This window comes from Dromiciops gliroides, chromosome 3, assembly GCF_019393635.1.
Source record: "Dromiciops gliroides isolate mDroGli1 chromosome 3, mDroGli1.pri, whole genome shotgun sequence".
Taxonomy (NCBI): domain Eukaryota; kingdom Metazoa; phylum Chordata; class Mammalia; order Microbiotheria; family Microbiotheriidae; genus Dromiciops; species Dromiciops gliroides.
The window spans coordinates 156,894,057-156,915,784 of NC_057863.1; the positions used below are offsets into that span (position 1 = coordinate 156,894,057).

At 35.6% G+C, this 21,728-nt stretch overlaps 1 protein-coding gene across 3 annotated transcripts in view; it reads left to right on the forward strand.

The window, feature by feature from the left end:
* Nucleotides 1–21,728, forward strand: part of FARP1 (FERM, ARH/RhoGEF and pleckstrin domain protein 1) — a 339,566-nt gene that overhangs the window by 71,964 nt on the left and 245,874 nt on the right. The gene's annotated exons all lie outside the window — the stretch shown is intronic.

Consider the following 21,728-nt stretch of genomic DNA (forward strand, 5'->3'; position numbering starts at 1 on the left):
TGCCACCTAGCTGCCCCGGCATTACTTTTTATGGTAGCATAAAGGTCCCAAAACCTGGAAACAAAATTTGTGCAGTGGAAACAAATGTGTTTCATCTTTTGCTCTTCTAAGCCAAGATAGGTCATTACAATTACTAAGTTGGACTTTCATGAAGTGGTCTTTTCACTTAGAAGTCATTGTGTATATGACTCTCTTGGTTTTGCATAGTTGACTTTGAATTGGTTCATATAAGTCTTCCCATGGTTCTTTGAAAATGTATTCACACACATATGCAGATATATAACTGCAAGGGACTTTAGTGGTCATTGGTCCAACTCTCTTACTTTATAGATGAAACTAGAGACTATGGATATAGAATGTTGTGAGCTTGGTTAGATATAGTTATTGTGTTGACTGTTTTTGCTTGTTTTTCTTTGTTACAAGGGAGACTTCAAAGGAAAGATATATCTGAAAGTGACTGTCATATAAGAACAAGAGATTTCCATTAAATGTAAAAATAAAATAAACTGAGACTGTGTCATGATTTTAGAAGCCACATAGGGAAAACCATCAGATGAAAACCAGGGTACTGTAGTAATTTAAGAATGCAATATATTCTACTAATAGACATTAAAATTAAATTATTAGGAGATCTCAAAATAAGCTAAACAAAGATCTCAGTAGATTGTGTGGCATACACTGTATTTCAATTAAATCAAAACCTATACATCAATTTTTAATTTTATTACTTTAAAATTTAATCTCATTAGTTTAAAAAGTATCAAGAAAAGTTATTAGAAATGCTAAATTATAAATCTGTTCTCATAGGATTGCATTCCCTCCCTTTATTGCCTACTTTTTAACAGTTATTTTTAACAGTTCATTGCATACAGTTAGCTTTTACTCTGATGACTGAAGTTTCTTTTTGCATGATAGGGAAAAATGACAGACTGTTTTGATTAGAACTCAGGTGATATATTAAGTTTTGTTATATCCCCTTTGTGCCCATTAAAAAGTAGATAATTATTTTAAAGCTAGATAAGGGAATAATTTCGACTATTTAACACTGCCCTTTCTGAAATTCCATTAAAAACACACATAACCTTTATGGGTTTTTCTGGTTTTCTTTCCCTCCTAACACCTCCTCACCCCTGGGGGCCTGTTTTTTGGTTTTGTTTTATGAAAGAGGTTTCTAACATACTAATTGGTTGACTAATTCCCCTAAGGTGACCTTTCCCACTGTCTGGTTTCTCCTCTTTTCCTTTTTGCCTTGTTGCTTCCTTTTTGAAGCTACTGAAAGGTGCATGGAATAGATATCCTTGGAAAATAACATTCTCATTTTGTTCACAAAACTGGTTCAGCACTGGCCAAAATGCTGCCAGCTTCCCAGTTGTCCTGCCAACCTGTGCCCTATTTCAGAGAGTGCTTTTATGTGGGCAAGGGGGTAGCACAGCTTCCATCTTTATTCTTGGGCTCTATCTTGTTGCTGAAATTGTTGACAAAGGGAGTCAGTGAATTTTGGTTTTGATAATTGTTGAAAGGAACACAAGGAACTGAAGAAAGAGAAGCTCTTTTCAGAACTTGCCATTGAACCCATATGAACCCTCAGATGGCTCTTGCTTTTTAGTGAACCAAATGAGGTTTGGCAAGACCTAGATTTGTGACCTAGAGGTGGAAGTGTTGCATTTTTTTATGCTAAGCTTAGTAATGATCTAATTTGTTATTTGTTGATATTCATGCCATGGGTGACCTTGTTCTTTTCTCATATAGCTTCAATTCATGGAAAGATTAAAAAAAAAAGATTTATGGCTCTTAACATTGGGATTCTGAACACCCAAGTGACCAGTCACACAAATGCTTCACTTTTCCTTTTTCCCTTAGAAAGGGCAACATAAAATGACACATTTCTCTGGGAAATAAGAACAAAACTTGGCATAGGCCAGTGATATAGTGATGGAGTGTGTTATAAAAGGGTGAATTGGATGGAACAGGCCAGTCAGAAACAGGTCATTGTTTAGCTATGTTAGATTGAATATCTTTATTACTTAATTCACTTGAATTATAGGAAAGAGCATCAAATACAGTAATGTTTGGAGACTCTTTCTCCCTCCCACTAAGCCTTTGTCACTAGTTTTAGTTAATGAGGATGCTGTCTGAGAGTCACTTTATACTTCCTCTCAACAATATCCTATTGAGTAACTTAACAGTTATCAATCTCATTCTAGCAAACAGACATTCCTTTCTCTCTAGTCAGGGTTGAAAAGACTAAGCCTTCAGTATAAATTCAGGACCCTCCCTGTGTTTAGGAGGTGACAGTAGAGTACATTGTGAACCAGACCCAGCAATAACCACTTCTTTTTGGTCAACTTCTAATTCATAGAAAAATAGTCTAACTGTTCGTTTCCTTTGTGTTATGTTTAAGTCTGATTAGGTATGTATTTCCTCATTACTTATAGTTCTTGATTTGAAGAATAAAATGGACTTCCAAGTGAAATGTGCCTACAAAAAAAAAAAGAAAGAAAGAAATGTGCCTACAATTCAGGCATGCAGGTATTCTTATTTCAGCTTTTTCGTAAGTTATGAAAGTGAGCATTTGCTTAGATCTCTTCTTGACAATTTTACATTGCCTTGTGTTATTCATTTTCCTTTTTATATAAATATGTCCTGTTTCTCCAAATACATGCTAATTCCTCATAGACAAGACCTTGTCTTATAATTTGTGTCCCTGGTTATGTTTAGTACAGGGATCTATACATAGTAGGTGGTTTTTTTTGGCCACCATTTGGCACCATGGTGCCTAATCCAGGAATTTACTTTATACTCAACCCCTCTCCTTCCCATTGCCCCCAAGAACCTTGACCACTGCTCCTGAAACTATCGTGGACACTAATAGGCACAGTATTTTGCCACCATGCTGCTCCCTGGTCACCATATTTCCAAACCATGCAATCTATATTCTAGCCGTCATCTCCATATTCCTCTTGGACTCTGCCCTTTGAACACTATCCCGCAATTTCTAGAACTCTTTTATGCCCTCTCCTTCCCATTAGAATATAAACTATTTCATGTCAGGGATTGCCTTGTTTGCTTGTATTTTTACCTTGGTGTTTAAACAGCACAGTGCCTAACACATATTAAGCACTTAGTAAATGCTATATTTGTCTGTCCCTCCCTTTGTTTAGTGGTTAATTGAGTCACTTGTGGCACCACAGACAAGAGGTGTGACTTTCAGAGTAAATTTATTTTACATTGGAGTTCGTTTGCCATTTTCTTTCAGGATTATATATGATTTTATGAATACAAATTTTCATTGGAATGATAAAAGCAATAAATATTTAGAAGCTTTCTTCAGACTCATTTCTCTATGAAAATATGAAATAAATATTGCTGATAGATATTAATTTATTTGAAATTTAATTAAATTTTTCTTGGATAAAATATGCTAAAAAAGTACAGTTATTTAGCACATACCTCCTGTAATTTAAACCATTTTTTCAAAGTTACAGCTAGTGATATATTATGTTATGTTATGTTATATTATATATTCCTAGAAAAATGCTGCTGAGAGATAATTTGTAATATGCTCCAATTAATTCTTAGTCAGTGGTAAATTCGTTTTCCTTCTTCCAATTTTGGTTATGTTTAGCCTCTACTACAAAAGGTTCATTTAATAATGAAAATGAGGAATATTCATGCTAGAGTGTTGTAGTTTTGGGCCAAGTATTTCTAGCATGCAATTTTAAATGATTTTTGTCCTAGCAGTACAACACACAGAAGAACCTGCCTAGCATTAAGTAGTTGACCAGATGCTTTTTCAATTTACATATTTTTTACAGTAGAAACTGTGTGAACCTGTCAAGCATTATTAGTTATTGTAATAGTATTCTCTTTTTGAGCCCTAAAACATACACATATAGATTCATCAGTGACAGACACTTGAGGTGGAGGTGAACAGGGTGAGCATCACAGCCATGAGTGATCGTAGCATAAGACAAATTTAACGCCACTGGCATAAGGTGTGACTTTGAAAATCCTGCCAAAGCTTACAGGTTTTCATTTTCCTTCCTCTCTTACCTCCTCTTACCAAAGAAGAAAGGAGGATAGTGGGAAAGGGAAGGGAGAATAAGCATTTATATAGCGCCTATTGTGTGTCAAGGATCTTCACAACAACCCCGGGAGGTAGGTACTATTATTAACTCTATTTTACATTTGAGGAAACTGAGGCAAACAGTTTAAGTGATTTTACCAAGGTCACCCAGCTAGTAAATGTCTAAGGCCAAATGTGAACTCAAATATTCCTGACTCCAAGCCCAGTATTCCATCCAGTGCACCATCTAGCAATCTTGGTAGTGTTTGAAGAGATTAAATAAATCTATCTTTGGTTGAAGTGTGGGAGAATTCTTCAGTGGGAAAACATAATTTACACACACACACAATTCAAATTTTATAAAGTACTTTAAGGTTTTCAAAGTATTTTTCAAGTTATTCTTTGAGGGATCTCTTCTTCTGATTTAGGTGAATTCAGCAAACATTTTTTAAAGCACCTGCTGTGTGCAGAACAATGTGCCATACACTAGATGAGATGAAGACTTTAAGTAAGACAGGTCCCTTCCCTTTTTCTAGAATTTATGGTCCAAAAGAGGGATTGGACATGCATACATATAATTAGTTGTCCTCAATAAGTTCAAATAACCTAGCATATATGAACTCCACCTGATTAGATTGAAAAGGTTATGATGCAGTGTCAAGATTTATGGACGTCGAAATAAGAAGGTTCTAGTTTTAGCTGTGTCACTTATTAACTCTGTGACCTTGGGTGAAGCTTTTCACATTTCTTCAGTTTCCTTATCTGTAAATGGAGGTGTTTAGGCAAAATGACCTGTCTAGTCCCTTCTAGTTCTCTGTTTCTATGAACTTGCAAATGTGAGTGCTAGACTGTATACTAAAATAAGGTCAAAATGGGTACATGATTTACACATAAAGGATGATACCATAATAAAATTAAGGGAGTAGGTAATTGTCTGTCAGATTTGTGGACAGGGGAAGAATTTAGGACCAAAGAAGATATAGAGAATAAAATAAAATGTAAAATAGATCATTTTGATTATATAAAATTTAAAACTTTTTGCAAAAACAAAACTAATGTAATCAAGATTACAAGGGAAGTAGAAAACTGGGAAAGAATTTTTGCAACAAAGATCTCTGATAAAGGCCTCATATTTCAAATATATAAAGAACTGCATCAAATTTATAAAAATACAAGTCATTCTCCAATTGATAAATGGTCAAAAGATTTGAACAGGCAGTTTTCACACAAAAATATCAAAGCTATCAATAAGCATATGAAAAATGCTCTAGATTGTTATCAGTCAGAGAAATACAAATTAAAACAACTCTAAGGTATCACCTCACACCTATCAGAGTGCCAAATATAACAAAAATGGAAAATATTGGTTGTTGGAGGGGATATGGGAAAGCGGGGATGCTAATCCATTGTTGGTAGAATTGTGAAAAGATCCAGCCATTCTGGAGAGCAATTTGGAACTATGCCCAGAGAGCTATAGAATTGTGTATACCCTTTGATCTGTTAAAGGCTAAAATTCTAGCTATACTGTCTAAAATATCTAATGAGTGGTCGCCAATAAATTATAAGCTTTAGCAAGAGTTAGGCTTTTAAGCATTTATTAAGGAGAATAAGAATTTGGTAAAGAGAGAGAAAGGCCTACATTCATCTATCTATTAAAGGGAGAGCACATTTCTCGCTCCCTTCTCCACCAGTGTCCTCAGGAAAGAGAAAAAAACAGAGCACCCGGCTCCCCCTTCCTCCTCCCACCAGCAAACGTCACTTCCTGATGCCAAAGAAAAGATGCATGGTCTTGCCCTCAAAGACCTTCCTTTCATGGCGGAGCTTTTCTACAGTAAGTCTCCAGCAGGTGGCGTTATTCCAATCATTACAGATCCAGCAATAGCATTACAAGGTTTATATTCCAAAGACATCCCCAAAAAGAGAAAAAGACCTATTTGTACAAAAATATTTTTATAGCACCTATTTTTGTGGTGGTTAAGAATTGGAAATCAAAGAAATGCCCATCAATTGGGGAATGGCTAAACAAACTGTGGTATATGATGGTGATAGAATTTTATTATGCAATAAGAAATGACAAGCAGGATGACTTTAGAAAAGCTTGGAAAGACATGTATGAAATGTTGTATTGGGAAGTGAGCAGAACCAAGAGAACACTGTACACAGAGGCAGCAATATTGTTTGATGAAGAACTATGAATGACTTGACTATTCTCAACAATACAATGATCCAAGACAATCCCAAAGGACTATTGATGAAACATATTATCCACCTCCAAAGAAAGAACTGATATTGATGGAACAGACTGAAGCATGCTAGTTTTCACATTCTATAGTAAAATAAATATAAAAAATAAAATAAAAATGTGAGTGCTAGAAACCCCATCAATGATCTCCAAGGGATCTTGGAAAATGGAAGAGGAATTGCAGGACTAAGGATGGACAGATATCTTTAAAAAACGAAATAAGATGAATTCTTCAAGCTATGAGCTAATAATTAAGTGGCATTAGTTCCTGTCAGAATTCTGGGATGAGTTATTAAAACAGATCGGTACAGGTGTTAGAATGTAAGCTTACTGTAGATAGGCATCATTTCATTCTATGTACTTATATCCCCAGTGTGTAGCACAGTGCATTGGACATAGCAGTTGCTTAACAAATATGCTGGTTGATTCCTTGATTGATTGGTTTGTGAGCCTACATATAATGATTTTATTTATTGTATGATTTGCCATTGTAAATGTCTTCTCTATCCTTGTTCATTGTTATCTCTTCCTTGAAGCCCATCAGTACCCGTGGAGGGGAGAGGGAACTACCTCCAAGAAGGTAGATCACAAGGACAGAGGAATTGGACATAGACAAACTACCATTGTTATCATTAATTTGACAGATATGTATTATGTCCATTTCATTTTAGAGCACTGAGCTAGGTGCTAGTTGAGATACAAAGATGAAGTGCTGCTGGCATTCTGGAGTTTACAATACAACAAGATACTGTCACCAGGTATCTGTTAAAAGTTAAAACTGCACTGAGACTTTTGGGGCACTGTCTATATACAAATGAGTATAATACAAAATAAAATGTAAGTACATAAAAGAGTTACAATTAGGTGTTATATGAGACTGTGGGAAAAAAGAATTATGGTCGGAGGACTTGAGCTAAGTTTAAAGAGTCAGTAGGATTCCAATAACCCAAGGGGCAATACAGTAAAAGGAAGGTCCTGTGTTTGCAATTTCTATATCAGTCAAGAAGTGAGTAGTATTTGTCAGGTTTGGCCATGTAGATCCAGTGATTAGGCTTTTCTCCAAGTGTGGATAGTTGGGAACATCATTCATAGCACATTTTCTGGTAGCGTGCTTGTTCTATTAATGAAATAACTATTAATTGAAATAGGTACAGATGACTTGGGTTAATAATTAAAAACTTATTTAAGGCAAAATTCAATTTAGAGCAAAATTTAAAGAGATACAATCATGTAAATTAATGTACAGCTATTTAAAGGTTACTAAACTACATCTTCACTTCCATATCCAGGAACATTTTTACTTTCTTTTAGTTTAAATTTCCCCTGGTTATTGAAAAGTCCCAGCCTTTTTGCCTCCTGGGATAGCTTTAAAGTAACAATGACATTTTCTTCAGGTAACTGTGTAATTAAGATCTGTTGATGGCATGACATCCTTTTGCTTAATTCTTATTAGAAACTAATCCTCCTCAAAGACAGCTTTTTTATTCATCCCAGGAAATGGTCCTATTTAGGAGGATCTACTATATTTCTTGTTTTTTTCTTTTCTAGGCCAGAAACAGAAAATATGGAGGAAAGAGATTATGTTATGTCTCTTCCTCCATTTTAATAAAGTAAACATCTATTCTCATTTTTTTAATATAAGAAAGTTGCCATAGCAACCAGATTGCTAACTTGCTCAAGTCACTCATGCATCTTCTCTTTTTTTTAATCAATATTGAAGTAACAATAAATCAATTTATTCCTGAGACCTGTAGTTTTCTTTAAAACAACCTGTCCATATCTGAAAGAAACAAAACTTTTTCCTCTGATTATTTTAAACACATTTGAATTGGCACAACAGTTATAGTTTTCATTCACTCTACTAGTGTGAGAGCAATTTTCTTGAGAATTTCAAGTGTAGATAGTATAAGTAAACTTCTTAAGTAAGATTGTCTTATAAACCATAGACCTTTAGAAGAAAAGAATGTGAAAAAAGTCTTTAAGACATTTCCCCCTCTGAATTAGGGGAGGTATCAGGAATTACAGGGAGTGAAGGAGTAGTTTAGCATGCCTTAAGTAAATGCAGTACTTATGTAGAGAATCATGACCCCTAGTCCAGTCCTTGCCCTGGAAGAGAGATGGTCTTCATAGAACAAATCACCCATTGAAGAAGAGAATTCTTTCTCCAACCTTCCTCATGGAGTTTCAGAGAGCATAGATACACCAAGTTTCTTAAATTCTCCTTCCTGGCAAGGATGTTTTCAATTCCAAAGCCCAGTAATTATATGAATTTACCAAGTGGGAGAAGGTAATCTAATAATATCTCTAACAGGTGATTGGTGTGGCAAGAGAGGAGTTTGGCAAAGGTAATGAGGGCATAGTTTTGGGTAAGCTGGTGGTTGGGGTCTTGGAGGTCCCTTGGTAAGCATCCAGAAGAGTTCTGTGGGTAGAGTCATACCTGTAGGTGGTAGTGAGTTGACAGCAAACAATACAAATTTTCAATGAAATGATTTAATGTTCAGGGATAAGAGCCCAGTCAATAAACAGCCTAATGCAAGCATGGAACCTTATATTTTATCTTTCTAAGGCATGGATTGGTCCCAGAGCTTGAATTAAGGTTAAGTTTATAGGTAGGGGTTAAGAAGCTCCCATTCAAATCTTTGAGCAGGGGAATATATTTGCACGACCTCATAGTAACTAGATCTGAAATAAATACATGAGATGGTTTCTTTTTTTTTTTTTTTTAAGCCACCAGGGAATTCTGCATAAAGAGCAGAGGCAATTTGGTAAACCTGGGGTTATTTTTTTTTTTTTTTTTTTTTTTAGTGAGGCAAATGGGGTTAAGTGACTTTGCCCAGGGTCACACAGCTAGTAAGTATTAAGTGTCTGAGGCCGGATTTGAACTCAGGTACTCCTGACTCCAGGGCCGGTGCTCTATCCACTGCTCCATCTAGCTGCCCCGGGGTTCTTTTTTAAAGAGATTTCAGAGTAATTTTCTCCAGGAACTCTCCAGGGTCCTGGAAGGCCTTTGACTTGCTCTGACCCATGAAACTAAGATGTTCTTCCTCTTCCTCTGCTAGCTCTGAACCCTGTTGTACTGACTTAAAAGGATCTTTGGTACGAACTGCATTTTCTAACTAATGTTGATTGATGTTGACTTGTTCATTTATAACTCAGATAATTATTCTTATTTGACATCTACCCCAGCATTGTTCTAGACAGGCAGTCCATTTCTCCACCTAGTTTCCTCACAGAAGGAAGAAAGGTTGAATCTTATGTCTTAATCAAAAGTCTTATTTAAAACATATCTGTGATATAAAACTCAATATAAAGTTTAATCTCAGAAAATAGTATAAAACCTCATCACAGATGTATAAAATGTATCAGAATCTACTGGGTTTCCAGTGTTTTTGTTGTTGTTTTGAAAAATTAAGATGATATTAGTACTGACAGAAAATATGCTTAGTTTAATTGTGGTTTCTCCCCTTTCTAGACTGAGGTTTCTTGAATGAGAAGCAATTTTACTTTACTTAAAAAAATGAAATTAGTTTTTTCTCCAGAATCCTATTCCAAAAGCACATTCTGGTGTAGCGTTGACCCTAGGTTCTTGAAGTTTATGCAAGAAGTTCATAAGCCCTGGTATATCATATGAAACTGGAAAAATCTTAGATTGTGGGCCAAGTGATAGACTGTGTGTCTGTTGTATGAAGACCAGCCTAGGTTACTTTGTGGAAGCTCACCAACTTCACAAGTTGACTTATCACCAACCAACAGATTGGTTGCAGGTGATGGATTTTTTTTTTTGTCTTAACTCTCAAATAGCATCTTTTAAGTCCTAGATAAGTTATAATTTGCATTGGTCAAGAGAAGAACACCACCAACAAAATCATAATTCCTTGAAGTAATGTTTTGTATTTATTGAATGTACTTTTCTCATTAAACCAACTGATATGCCTTCTTTTAAGTTAAAAAGTTAAATACTTTCCCTCATATTCTGATTTTGACTTGTTTTGTGTAAAAAAACATTTTTTGGAGGGGGCAGCTAGGTGGCGCAGTGGATAAAGCACCGGCCCTGGATTCAGGAGTACCTGAGTTCAAATCCGGCCTCAGACAGTTGACACTTAGTAGCTGTGTGACCCTGGGCAAGTCACTTAACCCCCATTGCCCCGCAAAAAAAGAAAAAAAAAACAACCAAAAAACATTTTTTGGAGTAAAATGAGGTAAATAGTATATTTGTCAACTGCCATTACTTATTATATTAATTGTTCACTAATGTTGAAACTGTCATTACAGATAAGTATGTGTCCATATCCCCCCATCACATAAGCAGTAAATGGCATGAGGCCATGTAAGTCATGGATAAAAAAGAGTTTGGAAATTACTCCTTAGATACATACTGGATGTTACTCTAGGGAAATCACTTAACCTTTTATTTCCTTTGGCAACTCTCTGAGGCTATATAAGTTTCAGAATAGCTGCAGAGGGAGTTCCTCACCAGAAGTTCCTTACACAAATAAAATTGTATAACTGGACCAAAAAATTATAACCAGTCTATGCTCCTTTTAGTATCAATTAGTTGGCACTATTTTAAAAAAATAACCACTATTTATATATTTTCAGTTTCACATTATTTATGAAACTGTAATTTTCCAAGCAAATATAAGGCATGTTACTGAAGTGAAGAAGGGGCAAGGGAGGGAAAAATTGGGATGAGTTTTTAGTTTATTGGTTTGAGATAAATAATGACTTTTGTCTTTGAGGGTTTGTATGCTTAATATTTTTTTCTTTTTCTTTTTGCTTTTTTGCGGGGCAATGAGGGTTAAGTGACTTGCTCAGGGTCACACAGCTAGTGTGTGTCAAGTGTCTGAGACTGGATTTGAACTCAGGTCTTCCTGAATCCAGGGCTGGTGCTTTATCCACTGTGCCACCTAGCTGCCCCCTATGTTTAATATATATTTTTAAATTTCATTCTACATTGAAGTATTTTTCATAGTATAATCATTAAAATATATTACATTTTGAAATGATAGCAGCTGAGAGCCAGCCATCCTCTGGTATGGAAAGGGGATGTGGCATGGATAAAGAGTGAGTAGATTAAGGACTTCATCCAGGAATCCTCACCCCTTCTTCAAAATAATTAAACAGTGCACTCAGAGTTATGAGTGTAGCAATGTGAACTTGCTGATAGTAAGTGGACATAATAGCAATACAAATTATTTACAAGTATAGCTTTTTACATGTAATTGGAAAAAAATAAAATACTATTAAGTGCAGTATAGCTTTTTAAAGTTCAGTATAGCTTTTGTGGTTTGTGAATATGTGATGCAGTACCTTTTAGGTGCATTGGGAACAACTATAGCTATCCTTACCATCTTGTTATTCTCTCTCTCCCTCTCCCTCTCCCTCTCCCTCTCCCTCTCCCTCTCCCTCTCCCTCTCCCTCTCCCCGCTCTGTCTCTCCCCCCCCCCTCCAACTTCTCTGCATCTTAACAAGTTGTCCAAGTAAGAACAAAAGATAAAGAATTTGTTATCCTTTTTTCCCCGACATCTCAGTCCACATGCATCTTTTCCTTGGTATCTTCCAACTCACTAAGTCAAATTTTGAAGTGCTAATTAAATGAGTTGCTTTTTCTTGGTCCTTATCATTGTGATCATTATTTCCTCTTGGTTCCATTGCCTGATTCTTTTTATTCTTCTGATCTAAGCTGTCCTTTTTTAACTTATCAGAGAAATCTAATCTCCAAATAATTTTCAGAATTAATCTTCTCTTTTTTCTTAACCTTTTTGTTTTTTCTAGCCTATATACATGATTCCTCAGTGATCATGGAGATTTTTCTTCAGGAAGGCAACAAGACATCAGAATCAGACCAATTACCTGCTTTCTTTTTTTTGTGGGGCAATGAGGGTTAAGTGACTTGCCCAGGGTCACACAGCTAGTAAGTGTCAAGTGTCTGAGGCCGGATTTGAACTCAGGTCCTCCTGAATCCAGGGCCGTTGCTTTATCCACTTCACCCCCTAGCTGCCCCTACCAATTATTTTCTTTAATTATAAACATAGAATTTAAAAGGTAGGTGTGTGTGTGTGTGTGTGTGTGTGTTGTGTGTTGTGTGTAAAGGGATCCTTGAAGTTACTTAGTTTATTCCTTTGTTTAATAGATGAAGAACTTAAATCCCAGAGAAATCAAGTGATTAGCTCAAGATCAAGAAAAGATCTGCTCAAATGATTTGCCACATTTGTGGCAGAACGAACACTAGAGCCTAGTATGCTCTGACTCGTTATTCACTGAGATCAGGAAGAAAAAACAACTGTGCAGAATGTGTATCACATTTTGGCCCAAATAGTAAGGGATAGTTCACTGCAAGCACATATTCAAAAATATTTGAAGATGAGGTGAGAGAATTTAAAGGGACTGTAAATAAAGATTATGTTGTTTGTTCTCAAAGAGGACCATGACATAGGGGAGGTGACTCAATGAATTGTATTAGTAAAGGAAGGGCACATTAAGAGGAGGCTTTAATAACTGTATTCAGATGTATGAAAGGATATTATGAGAAGGATTCTAAGGAGCTCTTCTCAGTCTCTATGGAGTACAAAACAAGATAGCGGGTGTCTGAGATGCAGAAAGATCAAAGGACTTGTGGTTGCCAGGAGGCTGTTAAACACTCAGACTACCAAGGGATGTAACAGTACAAAGATTACGTTTGGGGGAGTTTCCTTTAAGGCTAGGTGTTCATTCATTTTAGAATCATATTAAGCACTTGTTATCCATAGAATACTGCCTAGGCACCTGGGAAGATACCAAGTTTAAGATAGCGTTCCTATCCTAGTGCATGGGGTGGTTTAAGAGCAATCTTGCTTGAAATAAAGGCTGTGGAATAGATGACAGTTTGAGGCCTCAGACCTTTCAGTGCAATTATTGTATGATAGCACGGGGGATTTACATAGAGGTTTTTAACCTGGGGCCCTTAGTGTTTTATAGACATGAATTAATTAAGCCCTCTGACTTTTATGACACCCTCGTGCATGGGTAACAGGCAGTTAGAGGTTTCACTTCTCACTAGTGAAATAAACGCAGCTGCCTGTGATGCAGTGCAGCCCAAGACCCCCTCCCTAATTCCCTCTTTAGTTAAAAAAAATGGTGCTCTGATACGTGGATCATATTCACAGGCATGTATAGCTTCTTTTGCTTTACCATATCAAGGGGGCAAAGACCTAAAAGTTATTTTTAAAAATATTCTTTAAAATATTCAAACATGCATGCATTTTTAGTCTTTCTATGGTGAATATGAAGTACTGGAATACTGTAGGGATTGGAAAAATCAGCAGTTTGGTTGATATACTTTTTTTTTTTTTGCATTATCAGGATTCATTCATCCCACAATTCATGTCTTTAATTTTTATTAACTATTAAAACTCTTATAATTATCATATGCCACATTTTCATGAAAGGATATAGGAAAAATGCGTGCCTACAATTTGCATTAATTTCCCACAACTTAGATTTTTTAAAGGGCATAATTAAATGGCTATAAATTTTATAGTTTCTTATAATCCCTTTAAAGGTATTGTCCCTATTGTTTGTTTACTTCTGATTTAATTAAATGCTAATTAATGAACATTTTAGCAGTAAATAACACATGCCTTTTGCATTTGCAGTTATTATTAATGATACTTTAAAACTGAAAACCAGGTTTTGCCTAATTTATTAATTTTTGACAATTAATCCCTTATTTCAGCCTATGGTCTCATTAATCTAGACCATACTCATGTGCAGTAGTTAATTCAGACAGTGGTTTAACTTAAATTTATCTTTGTTTTATCTATAAAAAGTTGTGCCCAGGAAATTAAAAATATAAAAAAAGATTGTTGGGGAAAATATTTTAAAATTTAGTATTATTTAGTATTATTTGCATGCAAATGGATCTTATCCATTGATTGAAGCAGATCTTTGGTTCTCTACTCTATAACATATTGTTGGCATTAAACTATACTTTTAAAATACTGAGTAATAAAAGATACTGTGCCATCTTTCATTTATTTTATATCAGTGAGATTTTGCTGAATTGACTACATTCCATTCCCGGCTCCAGAAAATTATGATTTATATTTAAGTTCTATTAGGTCATCCCATAATATAGTTTAAAATGAGGCTAAAATATGCTTCTCTTTTTAATGAATGGATTAGAATACTTCTCCATTTTAATAGTAGATATTTTTTTTTAATTTTTTTTTTTTTAGTAAGGCAATTGGGGTTAAGTGACTTGCCCAGGGTCACACAGCTAGTAAGTGTTAAGTGTCTGAGGCCGGATTTGAACTCAGGTACACCTGAATCCAGGGCCGGTGCTCTATCCACTGCGCCATCTAGCTGCCCGCAGTAGCAGATATTTTTAATATTAGCTTTTTTCTTTAGCATTTTTCCCCCAATTATGTGTAAAAACAATTTTTAACATTCATTTTTTAAACTCTGTGTTCCAAATTCCCTCCTAAGGCAAGCAATTCAACTTAACAAAAATGGATATATTTTTTTTTTTTTGGTTTTTTGGTGAGGCAATTGGGGTTAAGTGACTTGCCCAAGGTCACACAGCTAGTAAGTGTTAAGTGTCTGAGACCAGATTTGAACTCAGGTACTCCTGAATCCAGGGCCGGTGCTTTATCCACTGAGCCATCTAGCTGCCCCCAAAATGGATATTTTTTAAAGGAAAAATCAAACCACAAATGATCTTATATCATTTTGAAATGGATGGTTATTGCTAGATTTCAATTAGCTGCTTTTCTGACAAAAAACATTTGGCCTAAAATGCTAGATTTTCTTTTTTTTGGGTGAGGCAATTGGGGTTAAGTGATTTGCCCAGGGTCACACAGCTAGTTAAGTGTTAAGTGTCTGAGGCCCGATTTGAACTCAGGTACTCCTGACTCCAGGGCCAGTGCTCTATCCACTGTGCCACCTAGCTGCCCCTGAATGCTGGATTTTCAGTTAGTATTTCAAGACTCATTTTAGAGTCTAGTATTTAAAATCACCCTCCCCCCTCCAAAATAATCAAATATATAATAAATGAAAATGTGAAAAATAGCTAATATATAATCATTATCTTGGGAGCATAAGTTATATTTTATTAGAAAATTACTGAAATTATGCATAATATTGTCTTACAAATTATCTTTTAAAAAATAATATGATGTTACATTTAAGGCTGGCAGGAACATTGAAAGTCTTCTAATCCAAACCCCTTATTTTATAAAAGACATAACTAAGGCTCAGAAAGGTTAAGTGATTTTCCCAAGGTAGCAGTGGAGCTATGATTCTAACCTAGGTCCTCATTCTCCATAACTCTTAAGTTTTGTACCTTTTCTTTAGGGAAATGTGTTGCAGGGAAATAAAACAAAGCAAAAGATGAAACTAATGACATTCAAAGATATGTTGATTTTAAAAGCATATATAAAACATGTAATTTGCAATTATTAAATAAAGTTTTATATTAAGGTATTATAAACTCCCATATTTAGATGGTGGGAGGCAGAGCTGGGAAAAAGTCTTACCTTCTCACTTCCAAATAAACATAGTATCCTCAAACATTTTCACCTCTTCTAGCTCTCTTTTCCTTAGTGCTTAAAACAAATTATGTTTCTGTATTTTTTCTTTCCTTAGTTTGGTAAGAGAATCATATTGAATTCTTATGACATTGCTCAAAGGAAATTTAATAATTTTAAGTGGAGCATAACAACATATATAATTGTTAGCATGAATAGTAATAAGAGCCAACATTTATATAATGCTTTAAGATGTGCAAAGTGCTTTACATAGAATATATTATCTCCTCTTTACAGATGACAAAACTAAGGCTGAGAGAAATTAAGTGAATCTCATAGGCTCACAGAAGGATTAAGTGTGTGATGCCAGATTCAAACTCAGGTCTTCTGACTCCAAATCCAGTGTTCTATTCACTACCCTACCCTATGGACAAGTTAACTGTTTTGTCTGTGTGTGTGTGTGTGTGTGTGTGTGTGTGTGTGTGTGTGTGTGTGTTTTGTTTTTTTTTTGTCTTATTAAAATTCAAAGGGGCTTGTGTTCAATAGTCCCCAGACCCAGATTGCATTCTTAGATTCTTGGCATCTATTAGTATGAAGAGACCCGCTGATGGTTAGTTGAGTTTAGATAGAGATGGCAATACTATAACTCTTCTATCTGGCATGATTACAGAATAAAGAGTTCCACAAGTGAATTTCCATATTCTGGAGCTTCGTATTAAAATTTTTGTTTCACCATTTTTATAGGAATCTTTCTAAAATGCACTTTTAAACTTGCACTCAATAGAATTTGACCTTTTCCTTGACTACTAAGGACCACCATTATAAAAGTGGTTTGTACTGCATGCTTATATAGTGATGTTCTTAAGATATTGAGAAATGTAAGGTTGTTTGCCTATAAATGGTAAATGGTCTCAGATTGTTATGTTCTTATTCTTATATTTGCTTTTTTTAGTTTTTCTATCTTTTCCCATATTATGAGTAATTGGATTTTTTTTTCCTTTTCTGCTATCAATCTTTCTGGACCTGCCTCCCACCCCTACTTGGCTGCTTCTAATCTCCCGTGGTTTGAGTAACTAGATAGCTAGGCTTGTTGGAATTATGTGCAAATAAAGAATAAAGGGGCTATGGTTGAACTCTTGTGGACTTCCATTGTATAAAGCTAAAAAGTTTTCATGCATGTACTTTGTGCCTTCTATTATAGCTACAGGGAGGCTTTTGATGCTTCCTACCTGGTCCTTGGTGTGTTCTTGGGAATTGAGGTCTCCTTACAACCAACTCTGGAAAAACAAGATTATCATTGTACTAGAGATCCCTCCCCCCCCATTGTCATCTGATTTCAGGGTCATAGCTTGTAGTTTAACACTCAATAAATACATAGCTGAGGTTTTCAAAAGTAATGTGCTACTGTATAATAACTACTGAAAGGTAGTCCTGTCTTGGTTTGGCTAATACTTTTGAAATGGTACTCCCAGTTACATGATTCTTGAGTATTTTCTGCAGTCGCCATTGACAAAAACAATAATATGACCTCTGGAGGCTTGGTTAAGACTTTGTGTAGTATTTAGTAAAGAAGTCAGGGATGGTTAAATTCTAAGATGTAGAACTAGAAAGAGAACATCTGTTTTTAAGAGAACAGTGGTTTTTAACCTTTTTTATGCCACGGCACAATAGGGGTTGGTCTGGTTTGGTCCCCTTCTCAGAATAATGTTTTAAATGCATAAAAATACATAATATTACAAAGGAGACTAAGTATGTTGAAATATAGTCACCAAAATATTTTTTAAAAACAAGTTCAAGACTCCAGATTAAGAACCCTAATAGAAACATGGCACTTGAGACCTATGTTGTATTATTGTTTTAAAGTAATCAATGTAATAACCTACTAATTAGACCTGTAATTATAGATGTGAGTGGATTAAACTCCCATTTAACCAGATTGGTGTGCCAGGTAACTGAGGTTATATACATATGTGAATATATGTATAATTTTAAATCTGGAAGGGATCTTAGAGAGTATACAGGTAAACTCTTCATTTTGTAAATTAATAAACAGAGGCCCAGATAAATGAAGTGATTTTCCCAGAGTATTTAAGTGATTTGCATGCCATTAAAATTTTTGTTCCCTATCCACTGAGAAAGGTTTGAGAATAAATTAATGTGGCTAACAAGTGCTTTCAGGTTCTTCAAAGAACCATGCTATTAAAAAAAATTGCTGCTACTGCTGCTTTGCAAAAGGAGTATTCCCTTATTACAGAGTTCAAGTAAAATAATTTTGCTTATTAATTGCTAATTAAATTGACAGCATGGAAAATTTTAAAGAAACTGAATTTTGTCATTTTCTTAACCCAAAATATTGACAAAACAGGTATGCCACTTACACAGTTAATTTTTGTATTTTATTCATTATCGGACACTCTCTTAAGACTATAACATTTCAGAATCGGTGAACTTAGCAGATATGACATTGATAAAGGGAGTTTCCTTATGTGGGGTTCCCAATTCCAGTGAAATCTCAGGTTCAATCCAAAGGGGATTCATTTTTTGACCCTCCACTCTCCTAAGGGGTAGTTAGGTTGGAAGTGGGTTGGGTGTAGTTATGGATTTATTTATTTTATTATTTATTTAATTTTTTTTAGTGAGGCAATTGGGGTTAAGTGACTTGCCCAGGGTCACACAGCTAGTAAGTGTTAAGTGTCTGAGGCCGGACCTGAACTCAGGCACTCCCGACTCCAGGGCCAGTGCTTTATCCACTGCGCCACCTAGCCTCCCCTTGTAGTTATGGATTTAAAGGAACTCTTCCTTTCTTTTCAAGACTCCCAGACTCTTAATCTTTGGTCTTAAATTTCATTCTTGGAATATCTTTGCTCTACCCTGGGTTTCTCACACCTCTGTCATCAACAGCTCATCTCAACATAGCCTTTTGGCCCAGAATTTCCTGGATACTCTGGACAAGGGAAGAGGGACAGAGAGCAGCTGGATACACAACTTGGGACTTCTCTATTGATCTGTGGGGTGTATTACAAAGAGGTCTAGTGTAGGGCTTCTTAAACTTTTTCCACTCAGGACTCCTTTTTGCTGGAGAAATTTTTATGTGACCTTGGATATATAGGTATATAAAATAGGTATACATAACCTTTTACTATTGCCAATTTTTTTGCAATCCCCACATTCAGCTATGCATCCCCATATGGGGTTGTTACCCACAGTTTAAGGAACTTTTCTCTAGATAGGTCAGGAGACCTGGGCTTTTATGCCCTTTCTCTATCACTGTTTAGCCATCTTTCTTTGGTAATGTCCCAGTTCCAGCGGTTTTCTCGGGTTGTCCTCTTCTGCCTCACCTCTCTCTGCCTTTTAGCTTCTCTGGCTTCTTTTAAGTCTCAGCTAAAATTCCACCTTTGGGAAGAAGCTTTTCCAATTTCTCTTAATGCTTGTGTCTTTTCTGTTGATTATCTTCAGTTTACCCTGTATATATCTTTTTTGTACATAGTTATTTCTTCCATCAGACTATGAGCTCCTTTAGAGCAGGATTGTCTTTTGTCTTTTTTTATCTCCAGTGGGTAGCACAGTGTCTGACACATAGTAGGTGCTTAATAAATGCTTGTTTGTCTGAGTGACTACCTTAACTTTTTTATTGTTTCCCTTTATGTGAAATGGGTATAACTACCTCACCATGTAGTTTTAAGAGTGAGATAAGTTAACATATATAGAGCACTTTGTGTTATTATGAAGGGGAATAAGTCAAGTCAGGAAGTCAACAATAAGAATTTTTTTGTGTGGAGCTCTGTGCTAAGTTCTGGGAAGGTGCCTCTTGATTTTAAGAGGGGGCAGGAATCCATGATTTTAATGTTTAAATCTACTATTTTTTACTTCTTATGTGTGTCTGTGAGAGAAAGGAGAATTAAGCTATATGTGATATCGCAGGAATGTCAGCTTTGAGAATAATTCTAGAGGACTAATAAAGTAAGAAGAGAAAAAGAATGAAGATTTGGCCAGGCTGTGTGAAAGTTAGTACTAATTCTAGTCATTTGCATAAACTGTTTATTATTTGTGCCTAATTACCATGCAGCCCAAAAAAACTCCCTATTATTTGTAGCATTAAGTATGCGTCAAATTAATTTCTCTAGGTTTTCCTTGATCTGTGGCAGTCTTCATTTGTGCTTAGACTTCATGGTCTGCTGCTTATATAAAATCACCCTCTATCAGGAGACTCTGGGTGGGCAGACATAATACCTTGCATTTAGTGTCATTTTTGCTTTACACAGTGCTTTGCCATAAATCTATCCTTGGGATTTTATACCACATTGAGAAGTAGACAGGGTAAGGTTAATGTAATTAAAGCCTGGTAAACTGCTGTAGAGATTCCTAACTTTTAAGTATCATGGACCCCTTTGGCAGTCTGGTGAGGTGTCCTATGGATCTAGACTTCTCTGAATGAAGTTTTTCATTTATATTGAAATGAAGTGTTTTACATAAATACATATGCATATATATAGATATATATGTATATGTATATATACATATCTATGCATGTATGTACACACACACATAATTTTCTCCCCCTTCCAAGTTCACAGAGTAAGTAAAATCCATCCATGGATCCCTTGGTTAAGAACCTTTCAACTTGGGGCAGCTAGGTCATGCAGTGGATAGAGCACTGGCTGGTCCTGGAGCCAAAAAGACCTGAGTTCAAATCTAGACTCAGACACTTACTAGCTGCAAGTTGCTTAAACTTTATTGCTCCCCCATCCAAAGAACCAGTGGAACCCCTTTACAGTGAGAAAACTGGAGAGTTGAAGTGATGACCACAGTCATGAAGAAGTTAGTGGCAGAGGCATAACTTTAACTTAGATATCACTTAGATTTCATGAAACTATATTCCCTCCCTTATGTTCCTCCCTATGATAGATGAGCAACTTGGGATACCAAGAACCTTCCCTAAAGAGCTCCAAAGATTTTTGGAAAGAAAAACAGGATCAAAACGTGGCTCTCAAGACTCTTAGCCCAGAGTTCTTTTGAATGCCTCCAGTTTCTGTTCATTGATCATTGCCAGAACTAAGTTGTAGACTGCAGTAATTCTGCTCTGGTACTTTACTAGAAGGTAATAATTAGTACCTAGCAATATATATGGGAAGTTGCCTCTTCTGAACTTCCCAATATATAATTTTTCATGTGTATAAGAACATCCTGGTTTTGCTTCATTTGGTAGAGTAGCTAAGTTCTTAAGTTTCTGTGTGATATATTTAGTCCTTAGAAGGCATTTCAGTGTAGTTTTTTTTTTAAAGGCAGTTGGGATTATATGACTTGCCCAGGGTCACACAGCTAGTTTGTGTCTGAGGTCAGCTTTGAACTCTGGTCCTCTTGACTCCAGGGCCTGTGCTCTATCTACTGTACCACCTACTTGCCTGTCAATGTAATTTACTCATATAAATTTTCTCTCCTTCACTTGAACTTTTAAGGATTCCTGCTACCATTCCAGTTGTTACTATTAACAATTATTCTTTTACTTTTATTTCCACAAAACTAAAAGTTTTAAATAATACTCCTTTTTAAGGTAATTTATTGCTGATATGTTGGTTTTTTTAAAAAGATGTAGATTCCTAGAGGGAAAATATTATAGGGAAATATTTTGATGTGGTATAAAGAACGCCGGATTTGCTTTTAGAAGGCCTGGGTTAGCATCCTTGTTCTGGTACTTACTGCTCATAATAAGTCACTTCACCCCTTAGATTCCTCATCTGTAAAATGAGAGTGTTTGACTAAATGATTTTTAAGGTTCTTTCCAGCTCTAAATGTGTGTGTGTGTGTGGGTTCTTGAGCATAGACACTATTTTATTTCATCCTAATATTCCTAGTGTCTAGCATAGTGAATTGCTGTTGGTTTATTAAAAATAATGGATTTGATTTAGTAAATGTC